This window comes from Pseudophryne corroboree, unplaced genomic scaffold (assembly GCF_028390025.1).
Source record: "Pseudophryne corroboree isolate aPseCor3 unplaced genomic scaffold, aPseCor3.hap2 scaffold_271, whole genome shotgun sequence".
Taxonomy (NCBI): Eukaryota; Metazoa; Chordata; class Amphibia; order Anura; family Myobatrachidae; genus Pseudophryne; species Pseudophryne corroboree.
The window spans coordinates 166,107-180,750 of record NW_026969372.1 but is presented as its reverse complement, the minus strand read 5'-3'; the positions used below and the strand labels follow the sequence as shown (position 1 = coordinate 180,750).

At 48.8% G+C, this 14,644-nt stretch overlaps 17 non-coding genes across 17 annotated transcripts; 12 read left to right on the top strand and 5 right to left on the bottom strand.

Annotated features, from left to right (window-relative positions):
* The first annotated feature begins 181 nt into the window (after positions 1-181).
* On the top strand, positions 182-345 carry LOC135013663 (U1 spliceosomal RNA). The gene has a single exon (XR_010212314.1). It is a non-coding gene; the product is annotated as a U1 spliceosomal RNA (small nuclear RNA).
* A 152-nt stretch (positions 346-497) lies between these two features.
* On the top strand, positions 498-660 carry LOC135013537 (U1 spliceosomal RNA). The gene has a single exon (XR_010212207.1). It is a non-coding gene; the product is annotated as a U1 spliceosomal RNA (small nuclear RNA).
* Positions 661-1,330: 670 nt separating this feature from the next.
* Positions 1,331-1,495, top strand: LOC135013491 (U1 spliceosomal RNA). The gene has a single exon (XR_010212164.1). It is a non-coding gene; the product is annotated as a U1 spliceosomal RNA (small nuclear RNA).
* A 152-nt stretch (positions 1,496-1,647) lies between these two features.
* LOC135013467 (U1 spliceosomal RNA) lies at positions 1,648-1,810 on the top strand. Its single transcript, XR_010212140.1, has one exon. It is a non-coding gene; the product is annotated as a U1 spliceosomal RNA (small nuclear RNA).
* A 674-nt stretch (positions 1,811-2,484) lies between these two features.
* LOC135013661 (U1 spliceosomal RNA) lies at positions 2,485-2,646 on the top strand. The gene has a single exon (XR_010212312.1). It is a non-coding gene; the product is annotated as a U1 spliceosomal RNA (small nuclear RNA).
* A 153-nt stretch (positions 2,647-2,799) lies between these two features.
* Positions 2,800-2,962, top strand: LOC135013466 (U1 spliceosomal RNA). Its single transcript, XR_010212138.1, has one exon. It is a non-coding gene; the product is annotated as a U1 spliceosomal RNA (small nuclear RNA).
* Positions 2,963-3,636: 674 nt separating this feature from the next.
* Positions 3,637-3,800, top strand: LOC135013398 (U1 spliceosomal RNA). The gene has a single exon (XR_010212075.1). It is a non-coding gene; the product is annotated as a U1 spliceosomal RNA (small nuclear RNA).
* A 152-nt stretch (positions 3,801-3,952) lies between these two features.
* Positions 3,953-4,115, top strand: LOC135013515 (U1 spliceosomal RNA). The gene has a single exon (XR_010212185.1). It is a non-coding gene; the product is annotated as a U1 spliceosomal RNA (small nuclear RNA).
* Positions 4,116-4,789: 674 nt separating this feature from the next.
* On the top strand, positions 4,790-4,953 carry LOC135013397 (U1 spliceosomal RNA). Its single transcript, XR_010212074.1, has one exon. It is a non-coding gene; the product is annotated as a U1 spliceosomal RNA (small nuclear RNA).
* A 152-nt stretch (positions 4,954-5,105) lies between these two features.
* LOC135013514 (U1 spliceosomal RNA) lies at positions 5,106-5,268 on the top strand. The gene has a single exon (XR_010212184.1). It is a non-coding gene; the product is annotated as a U1 spliceosomal RNA (small nuclear RNA).
* Positions 5,269-5,942: 674 nt separating this feature from the next.
* On the top strand, positions 5,943-6,106 carry LOC135013396 (U1 spliceosomal RNA). Its single transcript, XR_010212073.1, has one exon. It is a non-coding gene; the product is annotated as a U1 spliceosomal RNA (small nuclear RNA).
* Positions 6,107-6,258: 152 nt separating this feature from the next.
* LOC135013513 (U1 spliceosomal RNA) lies at positions 6,259-6,421 on the top strand. The gene has a single exon (XR_010212183.1). It is a non-coding gene; the product is annotated as a U1 spliceosomal RNA (small nuclear RNA).
* Positions 6,422-12,094: 5,673 nt separating this feature from the next.
* Positions 12,095-12,258, bottom strand: LOC135013443 (U1 spliceosomal RNA). The gene has a single exon (XR_010212116.1). It is a non-coding gene; the product is annotated as a U1 spliceosomal RNA (small nuclear RNA).
* Positions 12,259-12,929: 671 nt separating this feature from the next.
* LOC135013600 (U1 spliceosomal RNA) lies at positions 12,930-13,092 on the bottom strand. The gene has a single exon (XR_010212256.1). It is a non-coding gene; the product is annotated as a U1 spliceosomal RNA (small nuclear RNA).
* Positions 13,093-13,244: 152 nt separating this feature from the next.
* On the bottom strand, positions 13,245-13,408 carry LOC135013338 (U1 spliceosomal RNA). The gene has a single exon (XR_010212017.1). It is a non-coding gene; the product is annotated as a U1 spliceosomal RNA (small nuclear RNA).
* Positions 13,409-14,079: 671 nt separating this feature from the next.
* Positions 14,080-14,242, bottom strand: LOC135013529 (U1 spliceosomal RNA). Its single transcript, XR_010212199.1, has one exon. It is a non-coding gene; the product is annotated as a U1 spliceosomal RNA (small nuclear RNA).
* A 152-nt stretch (positions 14,243-14,394) lies between these two features.
* LOC135013326 (U1 spliceosomal RNA) lies at positions 14,395-14,558 on the bottom strand. The gene has a single exon (XR_010212006.1). It is a non-coding gene; the product is annotated as a U1 spliceosomal RNA (small nuclear RNA).
* Positions 14,559-14,644: the final 86 nt, after the last annotated feature.

Sequence of the window (14,644 nt, the reverse complement as noted above, 5' to 3'; positions counted from 1 at the left end):
GTTGTTTGGGGGTGCTTCAGTATTAGGCAGCCTTCTGCCCTCCCATGTTCATCTGAAAATATGTGTTCTCCCTGCAGTTGTTGTCCCCAGATGAGAGTTCCCTTGTGCTGCCTCAGTTGAATCTCCTTTACTTGACAGAGATGTGCCTGAGCAGCGGCCCTCCCCAGCCCTATCCCAAATCATACTTATTTTGCATAGGAGATACCATGGTCATGAAGATTGTTCTCCCAGGGTGAGGTTCATTCATTGCATTCTGGGTATGCTGACCCCTGTGATTTTCCCAAATTTGGGAAACTCGACTGCATTATTTGTGGTAGTGGGGGACTGTGTTTGTGCTTTCCTCTGGTCAGCTCTGGTAAAAGTCAGATTTCTTTGTCTCAGATCTTCCTCTAGCCTTGTTCTTCTTTCGAGAGTTTCCTTGTGCTGCCTCAGTTGGATCTCCTTCACTTGACAGGGGGGTGCCCGAGCAGCGACCCTCCCAAGCTCTAGCCCAACTCCTACTTACCTGCCAGGTGAGATACTATAATCAGGAAGGTGCTTCTCCCAGGGCAAGGCTCACCCATTGCACTCTGGGTGTGCTGCTCCTGCGATTTCCCCAAATGTGGGAAACTTGACTGCATAATTTGTGTTTCCCCTGGTCGGCTCTCGTATAATTCAGATCTCTTTGTCTCAGGTCTCTCTCCAGCCTAGTTTGCTGTCTGTTTCAACTTCTCTTTTCTTGAGCCGCTCCCTTCTATGCCCTTGCGCACTATCCTGACTTCTCCCGTCTGCTTACTTTGTGCCTTCCAATGCACAATGCAAACTACAGGTAGTGCTGCAGGGCCCACACTCTTTTACTTGCCGTTCATAGCAGCTCTGGAGCTGTTACAGTGCCCAGCTGCTGCAATAAATCAGCTTGAATGCTTCAGGGGATGGGGCATGGCCAACATGAGCCCCACACCAAAGGAGGGTGGGGGTGTTTAATGCGAACTAGGGTCATCCAAGCACCGCAAAAGGCCGCCATGCCCTGCACGCCCCTTTTCTCTTTTCATATGCAGATGAGGGTTGAAGCCAACTTTGACCCACTGCTTGGATGACATCACCGTATGCAAATCCGTCTTCTGCAGAACTTCCCCCAGGAATGCTTGCACTAGTTGTTGCATTTGGTTTGTTGTTTGGGGGTGCTTCAGTATTAGGCAGCCTTCTGCCCTCCCATGTTCATCTGAAAATATGTGTTCTCCCTGCAGTTGTTGTCCCCAGATGAGAGTTCCCTTGTGCTGCCTCAGTTGAATCTCCTTTACTTGACAGAGATGTGCATGAGCAGCGGCCCTCCCCAGCCCTATCCCAAATCATACTTATTTTGCATAGGAGATACCATGGTCATGAAGATTACTCTCCCAGGGTGAGGTTCATTCATTGCATTCTGGGTATGCTGACCCCTGTGATTTCCCCAAATGTGGGAAACGCGACTGCTTTATTTGTTGGTAGTGGGGGACTGTGTTTGTGTTTTCCTCTGGTCAGCTCTGGTAAAAGTCAAATTTCTTTGTTTCAGATCTTCCTCTAGCCTTGTTCTTCTTTCGAGAGTTTCCTTGTGCTGCCTCAGTTGGATCTCCTTCACTTGACAGGGGGGTGCCCGAGCAGCGACCCTCCCCAGCTCTAGCCCAACTCCTACTTACCTGCCAGGTGAGATACTATGATCATGAAGGTGCTTCTCCCAGGGCAAGGCTCACCCATTGCACTCTGGGTGTGCTGCCCCTGCGATTTCCCCAAATGTGGGAAACTTGACTGCATAATTTGTGTTTCCCCTGGTCGGCTCTCGTATAATTCAGATCTCTTTGTCTCAGGTCTCTCTCCAGCCTAGTTTGCTGTCTGTTTCAACTTCTCTTTTCTTGAGCCGCTCCCTTTTATACCCTTGTGCACTATCCTGACTTCTCCTCCTGTCTGCTTACTTTGTGCCTTCCAATGCGCAATGCAAACTACAGGTAGTGCTGCAGGGCCCACACCCTTTTACTTGCCTTACTGAACAGCTCTGGAGCTGTTACAGTGCCAAGCTGCTGCAAGAAATCAGCTTGAATGCTTCAGGGGATGGGGCATGGCCAACATGAGCCCCACACCGAAGGAGGGTGGAGGTGTTTAATGCGAACTAAGGGTCATCCAAGCGCCGCAAAAGGCCGCCATGCCCTGCATACCCCTTTTCTCTTTTCATATGCAGATGAGGGTTCCAGCCAACTTTGGCCCACTGCTTGGATGACATCACCGTATGCAATTCCGTCTTCTGCAGAACTTCCCCCAGGAATGCTTGTACTAGTTGTTGCATTTGGTTTGTTGTTTGGGGGTGCTTCAGTATTAGGCAGCCTTCTGCCCTCCCATGTTCATCTGAAAATATGTGTTCTCCCTGCAGTTGTTGTCCCCAGATGAGAGTTTCCTTGTGCTGCCTCAGTTGAATCTCCTTTACTTGACAGAGATGTGCATGAGCAGCGGCCCTCCCCAGCCCTATCCCAAATCATACTTATTTTGCATAGGAGATACCATGGTCATGAAGATTGTTCTCCCAGGGTGAGGTTCATTCATTGCATTTTGGGTATGCTGACCCCTGTGATTTCCCCAAATGTGGGAAACTCGACTGCATTATTTGTGGTAGTGGGGACAGTGTTTGTGCTTTCCTCTGGTCAGCTCTGGAAAAAGTCAGATTTCTTTGTCTCAGATCTTCCTCTAGCCTTGTTCTTCTTTCGAGAGTTCCCTTGTGCTGCCTCAGTTGGATCTCTTTCACTTGACAGGGGGGTGCCCGAACAGCGACTTTCCCCAGCTCTAGCCCAACTCCTACTTACCTGCCAGGTGAGATACTATGATCATGAAGGTGCTTCTCCCAGGGCAAGGCTCACCCATTGCACTCTGGGTGTGCTGCCCCTGCGATTTCCCCAAATGTGGGAAACTTGACTGCATAATTTGTGTTTCCCCTGGTCGGCTCTCGTATAATTCAGATCTCTTTGTCTCAGGTCTCTCTCCAGCCTAGTTTGCTGTCTGTTTCCACTTCTCTTTTCTTCAGCCGCTCCCTTCTATACCCTTGTGCACTATCCTGACTTCTCCTCCCGTCTGCTTACTTTGTGCCTTCCAATGCACAATGCAAACTACAGGTAGTGCTGCAGGGCCCACACCCTTTTACTTGCCTTACAGAGCAGCTCTGGAGCTGTTACAGTGCCCAGCTGCTGCAAGAAATCAGCTTGAATGCTTCAGGGGATGGGGCATGGCCAACATGAGCCCCACACCAAAGGAGGGTGGAGGTGTTTAATGCGAACTAGGGGTCATCCAAGCACCGCAAAAGGCCGCCATGCCCTGCACGCCCCTTTTCTCTTTTCATATGCAGATGAGGGTTGAAGCCAACTTTGACCCACTGCTTGGATGACATCACCGTATGCAAATCCGTCTTCTGCAGAACTTCCCCCAGGAATGCTTGCACTAGTTGTTGCATTTGGTTTGTTGTTTGGGGGTGCTTCAGTATTAGGCAGCCTTTTGCCCTCCCATGTTCATCTGAAAATATGTGTTCTCCCTGCAGTTGTTGTCCCAAGATGAGAGTTCCCTTGTGCTGCCTCAGTTGAATCTCCTTTACTTGACAGAGATGTGCATGAGCAGCGGCCCTCCCCAGCCCTATTCCAAATCATACTTATTTTGCATAGGAGATACCATGGTCATGAAGATTTTTCTCCCAGGGTGAGGTTCATTCATTGCATTTTGGGTATGCTGACCCCTGTGATTTCCCCAAATGTGGGAAACTTGACTGCATTATTTGTGGTAGTGGGAGACTGTGTTTGTGCTTTCCTCTGGTCAGCTCTGGTAAAAGTCAGATTTCTTTGTCTCAGATTTTCCTTTAGCCTTGTTCTTCTTTCGAGAGTTCCCTTGTGCTGCCTCAGTTGGATCTCCTTCACTTTACAGGGGGGTACCCGAGCAGCGACCCTCCCCAGCTCTAGCCCAACTCCTACTTACCTGCCAGGTGAGATACTATGATCATGAAGGTGCTTCTCCCAGGGCAAGGCTCACCCATTGTACTCTGGGTGTGCTGCTCCTGCGATTTCCCCAAATGTGGGAAACTTGACTGCATAATTTGTGTTTCCCCTGGTCGGCTCTCGTATAATTCAGATCTCTTTGTCTCAGGTCTCTCTCCAGCCTAGTTTGCTGTCTGTTTCCACTTCTCTTTTCTTCAGCCGCTCCCTTCTATACCCTTGTGCACTATCCTGACTTCTCCTCCCGTCTGCTTACTTTGTGCCTTCCAATGCACAATGCAAACTACAGGTAGTGCTGCAGGGCCCACACCCTTTTACTTGCCTTACAGAGCAGCTCTGGAGCTGTTACAGTGCCCAGCTGCTGCAAGAAATCAGCTTGAATGCTTCAGGGGCTGGGGCATAGCCAACATGAGCCCCACACCGAAGGAGGGTGGAGGTGTTTAATGCAAACTAGGGGTCAGACAAGCGCCGCAAAAGGCCACCATGCCCTGCACGCCCCTTTTCTGTTTTCATATGCAGACGAGGGTTGAAGCCAACTTTGACCCACTGCTTGGATGACATCACCATATGCAAATCCATCTGCGGCAGGCCTTCCCCCAGGAATGCTTGCACTAGTTGTTGCATTTGGTTTGTTGTTTGGAGGTGCTTCAGTATTAGGCAGCCTTCTGCCCTCCCATGTTCATCTGAAAATATGTGTTCTCCCTGCAGTTGTTGTCCCAAGATGAGAGTTCCCTTGTGCTGCCTCAGTTGAATCTCCTTTACTTGACAGAGATGTGCATGAGCAGCGGCCCTCCCCAGCCCTATTCCAAATCATACTTATTTTGCATAGGAGATACCATGGTCATGAAGATTTTTCTCCCAGGGTGAGGTTCATTCATTGCATTTTGGGTATGCTGACCCCTGTGATTTCCCCAAATGTGGGAAACTTGACTGCATTATTTGTGGTAGTGGGAGACTGTGTTTGTGCTTTCCTCTGGTCAGCTCTGGTAAAAGTCAGATTTCTTTGTCTCAGATTTTCCTTTAGCCTTGTTCTTCTTTCGAGAGTTCCCTTGTGCTGCCTCAGTTGGATCTCCTTCACTTTACAGGGGGGTACCCGAGCAGCGACCCTCCCCAGCTCTAGCCCAACTCCTACTTACCTGCCAGGTGAGATACTATGATCATGAAGGTGCTTCTCCCAGGGCAAGGCTCACCCATTGTACTCTGGGTGTGCTGCTCCTGCGATTTCCCCAAATGTGGGAAACTTGACTGCATAATTTGTGTTTCCCCTGGTCGGCTCTCGTATAATTCAGATCTCTTTGTCTCAGGTCTCTCTCCAGCCTAGTTTGCTGTCTGTTTCCACTTCTCTTTTCTTCAGCCGCTCCCTTCTATACCCTTGTGCACTATCCTGACTTCTCCTCCCGTCTGCTTACTTTGTGCCTTCCAATGCACAATGCAAACTACAGGTAGTGCTGCAGGGCCCACACCCTTTTACTTGCCTTACAGAGCAGCTCTGGAGCTGTTACAGTGCCCAGCTGCTGCAAGAAATCAGCTTGAATGCTTCAGGGGCTGGGGCATAGCCAACATGAGCCCCACACCGAAGGAGGGTGGAGGTGTTTAATGCAAACTAGGGGTCAGACAAGCGCCGCAAAAGGCCACCATGCCCTGCACGCCCCTTTTCTGTTTTCATATGCAGACGAGGGTTGAAGCCAACTTTGACCCACTGCTTGGATGACATCACCATATGCAAATCCATCTGCGGCAGGCCTTCCCCCAGGAATGCTTGCACTAGTTGTTGCATTTGGTTTGTTGTTTGGAGGTGCTTCAGTATTAGGCAGCCTTCTGCCCTCCCATGTTCATCTGAAAATATGTGTTCTCCCTGCAGTTGTTGTCCCAAGATGAGAGTTCCCTTGTGCTGCCTCAGTTGAATCTCCTTTACTTGACAGAGATGTGCATGAGCAGCGGCCCTCCCCAGCCCTATTCCAAATCATACTTATTTTGCATAGGAGATACCATGGTCATGAAGATTTTTCTCCCAGGGTGAGGTTCATTCATTGCATTTTGGGTATGCTGACCCCTGTGATTTCCCCAAATGTGGGAAACTTGACTGCATTATTTGTGGTAGTGGGAGACTGTGTTTGTGCTTTCCTCTGGTCAGCTCTGGTAAAAGTCAGATTTCTTTGTCTCAGATTTTCCTTTAGCCTTGTTCTTCTTTCGAGAGTTCCCTTGTGCTGCCTCAGTTGGATCTCCTTCACTTTACAGGGGGGTACCCGAGCAGCGACCCTCCCCAGCTCTAGCCCAACTCCTACTTACCTGCCAGGTGAGATACTATGATCATGAAGGTGCTTCTCCCAGGGCAAGGCTCACCCATTGTACTCTGGGTGTGCTGCTCCTGCGATTTCCCCAAATGTGGGAAACTTGACTGCATAATTTGTGTTTCCCCTGGTCGGCTCTCGTATAATTCAGATCTCTTTGTCTCAGGTCTCTCTCCAGCCTAGTTTGCTGTCTGTTTCCACTTCTCTTTTCTTCAGCCACTCCCTTCTATACCCTTGTGCACTATCCTGACTTCTCCTCCCGTCTGCTTACTTTGTGCCTTCCAATGCACAATGCAAACTACAGGTAGTGCTGCAGGGCCCACACCCTTTTACTTGCCTTACAGAGCAGCTCTGGAGCTGTTACAGTGCCCAGCTGCTGCAAGAAATCAGCTTGAATGCTTCAGGGGATGGGGCATGGCCAACATGAGCCCCACACCAAAGGAGGGTGGAGGTGTTTAATGCGAACTAGGGGTCATCCAAGCACCGCAAAAGGCCGCCATGCCCTGCACGCCCCTTTTCTCTTTTCATATGCAGATGAGGGTTGAAGCCAACTTTGACCCACTGCTTGGATGACATCACCGTATGCAAATCCGTCTTCTGCAGAACTTCCCCCAGGAATGCTTGCACTAGTTGTTGCATTTGGTTTGTTGTTTGGGGGTGCTTCAGTATTAGGCAGCCTACTGCCCTCCCATGTTCATCTGAAAATATGTGTTCTCCCTGCAGTTGTTGTCCCAAGATGAGAGTTCCCTTGTGCTGCCTCAGTTGCAACCGCACCTGTTGGTATATCTCGCCAATTAACTATATCTAAACAGCTAAATTAAAGGTATTCATCATTTTTTTAGTTTGGATATTAATAAATATGATCTTTCCATGATGCATAGAGATTTCCCTATCAAGTGATTCCTTATCCGATATAGAAAGCTATCCCCCTATGGTATTGAATTTAGGAATATAGTCTTAGGGGACACAGAGAAATAAGTGATCCCCATCTACCTAAGCACCCCACAAATTGGAGGTTAGCTTACCGGTTATACTCAATCACCCCCACAAATTCGCCAATGGGGATGGCTTCCCGGGAGGTAACCCCTATTGAGTGAAGGGAGTATATAGGATACGACCCAGTGGTACCTGACGACATAGATACTAACAGCTATTTAATAACATTACGCTAGAAAGTGATTATTAGCAACATATATATCTATATAAACAACCCCGCCAGGGTTGTGCCTTCAAAAATAATCACACATGGACACGCTTTTTAAACCTTTTTTTCACATCTCTTTATTCTTCTTATGCACATGTATGTTAGTTCTGTGATTTTAACCTTTATGTTTCACTGCAGTTTGGGATAATAATATTAATATTTATCCAATTTTAATACATACTTAATAAAGGTTATATTTTATGATTCATTCATTCTGTCCAGTGCGTCAACAGTGCAGATTTCTTCTTGTTTTTTCTCCCAAATTCTATAACAATGACAGTAAATGTTGTTACTTTTCAAACAGAACTTTCTTGACCATGCTACTTGCTTGAAAGATCTGGGAGCACATGGAAAACAGTACAAACCATGCAGTATCACAAGAGCCTTTATTTGATCTTTCATGAAGATAGAGCAGAATTGAGGACACGTCAACAATTTCTGCCGAAGGTGGTTCATCTTTCCACATGGTGCCTTTGGCCACTGACACCTTCGTTGAGTCAAAGTCTCTGGCTGTGGTCAGAACTTTGAAAATTTATGTCACCAGAACGGTTCAGATTAGGAAAACAGAGGCTCTGTTTGTCCTGTATGCTCCCAACAGGATTGGGTGTCCTGCTTCCATGTAGACCATTATGCGCTGGATCTGTGGTAAGATTCAGCATGCTCATTCCACGGCAGGATTGCCGTTACTGAAATAGGTGAAGACCCATTCTACTAGAAAGGTGGGTTCATCCTGGGCAGCTGGTCGGGGAGTCTCGGCATTGCAATTTTGCCGAGCAGCTATTTAGTAAACACTTTTGCTAAGTTTTACAAGTTTGATACCTTGGCTGATGATAACCTCAAGTTGGGTCATTCGGTGCTGCAGAGTCGTACGCACTCTCCCACCCGTTCAAGAGCTTTGGTATAACCCCATGGTTCTTAATGTGACCCCAGCATCCTCTAGGTCGTATGAGAAAATAGGATTTTAATACCTACCGGTAAATCCTTTTCTCTTAGTCCGTAGAGGATGCTGGGCACCCGTCCCAGTCCATACTGTGTCTGCAGTTATTACTTGTGGTTATACACATGTTGTGTTATGGTTCTGGTCAGCTTTTTGCTGCAATTGTTCATGCCGTTGGCTTGTGTTCTGTTGAATGCCACGTTCTGCGGCATGCTTAAGGTGTGAGCTGGTAAGATGCTCACCTTAGTTTAACAATAAATCCTTTCCTCGAAATGTCCGTCTCCCTGGGCTCAGTTCCTATAACTGGAGTCTGGAGGAGGGGCATAGAGGGAGGAGCCAGTTCACACCCTTTGAAAGTCTTAAAGTGCCCATGTCTCTTGCGGATCCCGTCTATACCCCATGGTTCTTAATGTGACCCCAGCATCCTCTACGGACTAAGAGAAAAGGATGCCCTTGCGCACTATCCTGACTTCTCCTCCCGTCTGCTTACTTTGTGCCTTCCAACGCACAATGCGAACTACAGGTGGTGCTGCAGGGCCCACACCCTTTTACTTGCCTTACAGAACAGCTCTGGAGCTGTTACAGTGCCCAGCTGCTGCAAGAAATCAGCTTGAATGCTTCAGGGGATGGGGCATGGCCAACATGAGCCCCACACCAAAGGAGGGTGGGGGTGTTTAATGCGAACTAGGGGTCATCCAAGCACCGCAAAAGGCCGCCATGCCCTGCATGCCCCTTTTCTCTTTTCATATGCAGATGAGGGTTCCAGCCAACTTTGGTCCACTGCTTGGATGACATCACCGTATGCAAATCCGTCTTCTGCAGACCTTCCCCCTGGAATGCTTGTACTAGTTGTTGCATATGGTTTGATATTTGATGGTGCTTCAATATTAGGCAGCCTTCCACCCTCCCATGTTCATCTGAACAGATGTGGTCTCCCTGCAGTTGTTGTCCCCAGACGAGAGTTCCCTTGTGCGTCCTCAGTTGAATCTCCTTAACTTGACGGGGGAGGGGCTGCCCGAGCAGCCACCCTCCCCAGCCCTATCCCAACTCTTACTTATTTTGCATATGAGATCTCTTGATCATGAAGATTGTTCTCACAGGGTGAGGTTCATCCATTATATTTTAAAATAGGAAGGTACAAATTACATATTTGAATTGCATCTATGTGCTGGATTCAAATGTCCCCCCCCCCCCCTTCCTTTCTCAATTGTGCCCGTCAGCAGCTATTCTAAGGTTGCTGCCAATGGGTGTGACACATTAATTTCTTCTGTGGGGTACACTGGACTCCACAAGGATTCACATTGGGGTGTAGAGTAGGATCTTGATCTGAGGCACCAACCGGCTCAAAGCTTTTGACTGTTCCCAAGATGCTCAGTGCATTCTCCTCTATAACCCCGCTTCCATGAACAGGGAGCTCAGTTTGTAGTTGGTGCCTTCAGTAGCAGGCCTCTTAACAGGGGCCTGCCTCAAGCAGCCTATTCTTAGCTATTAATTTTGACAAGAAAAGAAGAACTTGTTTTATGAGAATCTACAAGGGCTGCAGCAGGCTAGGTCTAATAGACATCTTTACTGCAGCTTCATCACTCCCAGCGGCGCTGTATACTCCCGTGCCCTGGTTGCTGGGTCACTGCAGCGGAGGCTCCAGTTTCTTCCTAAGGTCAGTCACACACACACCGCCCTTCCGGATCACGAGGCCGCTGATGAAGGGGAGCGTGGCCGTAGGGGGTGGACCGTGTGCGCACTGGCGTGGACACTGATTACTGGGCAGCCGCTCCACTAGCCACCAGGTACAGTTAAGGAGCACAGGTCTGGGAGTTTTACTCCTATATTAACCCAATTTTGTACTGCCCGCAGCGCATTGTGATAGGTAATAGGGCCTGATTCAGGTTGGATTGCAATCACAATAAGCGATCCAACTGCAAAAATTGCTAAGAGCATACGCATGTGCCTGCATTTTCTGCGGCACCCCGCAGAGAATGCGATCGCCTCTGCCTGTCAATCGGGGCGGGGGGGGGGGGAGAGGGGGGTCAGCAACACTCCATTTCCAAGTCAGGGATGGAGCGGTGCGGGGGCAAGGCTTCAAAATGGGGTCTGCAACGGAGGAGACACAGGGGGCGTGGTCACAGCGGCTGTATGACATCACATTCAGCCGCTGTGATCACAAAAATGGTGGCGGCTTCCTGCGCGCACATACAGTCTGCACCAGCAGGAGGCTACACCATTTTATATGATCACGCTGAACTGCAGTGCGACTGCAATTACAGCATGGTCAAGAATGGAGGCGTCATGCTCGGTGGCCATGCACTGTCACTGTGCAGGAGCCAGCACCGCACACACACTAGTCCCCGGGTGCAGCCCCCAACCCCCGGGACACCCGGAGCAACAAAATGTAGATTCAGGCCACCAGGCCACGCCCCTACCTATGAAACCATGCCTCCTTTTTACCATTGCACTGCTTATCTGCACGCACTGCATTACAATCTCCCTCGCCACCTCTCTGGGTGTCACCAGTGATAGTGACACCTCTGCCATGCTTGTAGCAGCTGGTCCTAAGATCTACGCCTCAAGCCCTGAGTGTTTGCCCTTGTGACTTGTTGATCATCATAGCGAAGCAGATGCTTACAGAAAACTGCAGGGGCTTAGATTGAAAATAAAAAAATTGATGGGTATAAGGTAGAGAGGAGCGGGTTCGGTTCTCCGAGAACCGAATTCCCGACGAACTCCACGTGGTTTACACTGGTCCGAGGCAGGCTCGGTTGTTCCCGCCTGACTCGGAAAACCTGAACAAGGGAAAATGTCATCATCCCGCTGTCGGATTCTCGCGAGATTCGGATTCCATATAAAGAGCTGCGCGTTGCCGCCATTTTTACTCGTGCATTGAAGAGAGAGCGGAGAGGACGTGGCTATGTTCTCTCAGTGGAAATCTCAATATCAGTGCTCAGTATCAGTGGTTACTTATTGCTGCTCAGTAATACTAGTAGTGTGTCTCTCCTGCTCAGTGTCAGTTCTCAGTAGTATCCTCATCAGTGCTCAGTATCACTGCTCATTGTCTTGTGCTGCATTGTGGTGCTCAGCATACTACAGTACATTACTAATAGTCCAGTGCTGCATCTTGCTGCTCAGTGTCAGTTCTAGTATCCTCATCAGTGCTCACTATCACTGCTCATTACATTGTGGTGTTCTGTATACTACAGTAACATAGTAATATAGTAACATATAGTAACATAGTTTTTGAGGTTGAATAGAGGCAAATTGCCCATCGTGTTCAACCTGTTTTAAGTTGTGATGATTCTACATACTTGCTGAATAATGTTTTATGACTAGTTAACTACTATAACTCATGTTACCCCCGGATTAACCATGTTGATATTTTAAGTATTATAACCTTGGATAGCTTTTTCATTCAGAAATGTATCCATTCCTTTTTTAAATCCAATTACAGAGTCCGCCATTACCACCTTCCCTGGCAGGGAATTCCACATCCTGATTGCCCTAACAGTGAAGATCATAGTATCTCACCTGGCAGGTAAGTAGGAGTTGGGCTAGAGCTGTGGAGGATTGCTGCTCGGGCACCCCCTGTCAAGTGAAGGAGATCCAACTGAGGCAGCACAAGGGAACTCTCGAAAGAAGAACAAGGCTAGAGGAAGATCTGAGACAAAGAAATCTGACTTTTACCAGAGCTGACCAGAGGAAAGCACAAACACAGTCCCCCACTACCACAAATAATGCAGTCGAGTTTCCCACATTTGGGGAAATCACAGGGGTCAGCATACCCAGAGTGCAATGAATGAACCTCACCCTGGGAGAACAATCTTCATGACCATGGTATCTCCTATGCAAAATAAGTATGATTTGGGATAGGGCTGGGGAGGGCCGCTGCTCAGGCACATCTCTGTCAAGTAAAGGAGATTCAACTGAGGCAACACAAGGGAACTCTCATCTGGGGACAACAACTGCAGGGAGAACACATATTTTCAGATTAACATGGGAGGGCAGAAGGCTGCCTAATACTGAAGCACCCCCAAACAACAAACCAAATGCAACTACTAGTGCAAGCATTCCTGGGGGAAGGCCTGCAGCAGATGGATTTGCATATGGTGATGTCATCCAAGCAGTGGGTCAAAGTTGGCTTCAACCCTCGTCTGCATATGAAAATAAAAATGGGGTGTGCAGGGCATGGCGGCCTTTTGCGGCGCTTGGATGACCCCTAGTTCGCATTAAACACCTCCACCTTCCTTCGGTGTGGGGCTCATGTTGGCTATGCCCCAGCCCCTGAAGCATTCAAGCTGATTTCTTGCAGCAGCTGGGCACTGTAACAGCTCCAGAGCTGCTCTGTAAAGCAAGTAAAAGGGTGTGGGCCCTGCAGCACTACCTGTAGTTTGCATTGTGCTTTGGAAGGCACAAAGTAAGCAGACGGGAGAAGTCAGGATAGTGCACAAGGGCATAGAAGGGAGCGGCTCAAGAAAAGAGAAGTGGAAACAGACAGCAAACTAGGCTGGAGAGAGACCTGAGACAAAGAGATCTGAATTATACGAGAGCCGACCAGAGGAAACACAAATTATGTAATCAAGTGTCCCACATTTGGGGAAATCGTAGGAGCAGCACACCCAGAGTGCATTGGGTGAGCCTTGCCCTGGGAGAAGCACCTTCCTGATCATAGTATCTCACCTGGCAGGTAAGTAGGAGTTGGGCTAGAGCTGGGGAGGGTCGCTGTTCGGGCACCCCCCTGTCAAGTGAAGGAGCTCCAACTGAGGCAGCACAAGGAAACTCTCGAAAAAAGAACAAGGCTAGAGGAAGATCTGAGACAAAGAAATCTGACTTTTACCAGAGCTGACCAGAGGAAAGCACAAACACAGTCCCCCACTACCACAAATAATGCAGTCGAGTTTCCCACATTTGGGGAAATCACAGGGGTCAGCATACCCAGAATGCAATGAATGAACCTCACCCTGGGAGAACAATCTTCATGACAATGGTATCTCCTATGCAAAATAAGTATGATTTGGGATAGGGCTGGGGAGGGCCGCTGCTCAGGCACATCTCTGTCAAGTAAAGGAGATTCAACTGAGGCAGCACAAGGGAACTCTCATCTGGGGACAACAACTGCAGGGAGAACACATATTTTCAGATGAACATGGGAGAGCAGAAGTATGCCTAATACTGAAGCACCCCCAAACAACAAACCAAATGCAACAACTAGTACAAGCATTCCTGGGAAAAGGTCTGCAGAAGACGGATTTGCATACGGTGATGTCATCCAAGCAGTGGGCCAAAGTTGGCTGGAACCCTCATCTGCATATGAAAAGAGAAAAGGGGTATGCAGGGCATGGCGGCCTTTTGCGGCGCTTGGATGACCCTTAGTTCGCATTAAACACCTCCACCCTCCGTCGGTGTGGGGCTCATGTTGGCTATGCCCCAGCCCCTGAAGCATTCAAGCTGATTTCTTGCAGCAGCTGGGCACTGTAACAGCTCCAGAGCTGCTCTGAAAGGCAAGTAAAAGGGTGTGGGCCCTGCAGCACTACCTGTAGTTTGCATTGTGCGTTGGAAGGCACAAAGTAAGCAGACAGGAGAAGTCAGGAGAGTGCACAAGGGCATAGAAGGCAGCGGCTCAAGAAAAGAGAAGTGGAAACAGACAGCAAACTAGGCTGGAGAGAGACCTGAGACAAAGAGATCTGAATTATACGAGAGCCGACCAGGGGAAACACAAATTATGCAGTCAAGTTTCCCACATTTGGGGAAATCGCAGGAGCAGCACACCCAGAGTGCAATGGGTGAGCCTTGCCCTGGGAGAAGCACCTTCATGATCATAGTATCTCACCTGGCAGGTATGTAGGAGTTGGGCTAGAGCTGGGGAGGGTCGCTGCTTGGGTACCCCCCTGTCAAGTGAAGGAGATCAAACTGAGGCAGCACAATGGAACTCTCGAAAGAAGAACAAGGCTAGAGGAAGATCTGAGACAAAGAAATCTGACTTTTACCAGAGCTGACCAGAGGAAAACACAAACACAGTCCCCCACTACCACAAATAATGCAGTTGAGTTTCCCACATTTGGGGAAATCACAGGGGTCAGCATACCCAGAATGCAATGAATGAACCTCACCCTGGGAGAACAATCTTTATGACCATGGTATCTCCTATGCAAAATAAGTATGATTTGGGAAAGGGCTGGGGAGGGCCGCTGCTCAGGCACATCTCTGTCAAGTAAAGGAGATTCAACTGAGGCAGCACAAAGGAACT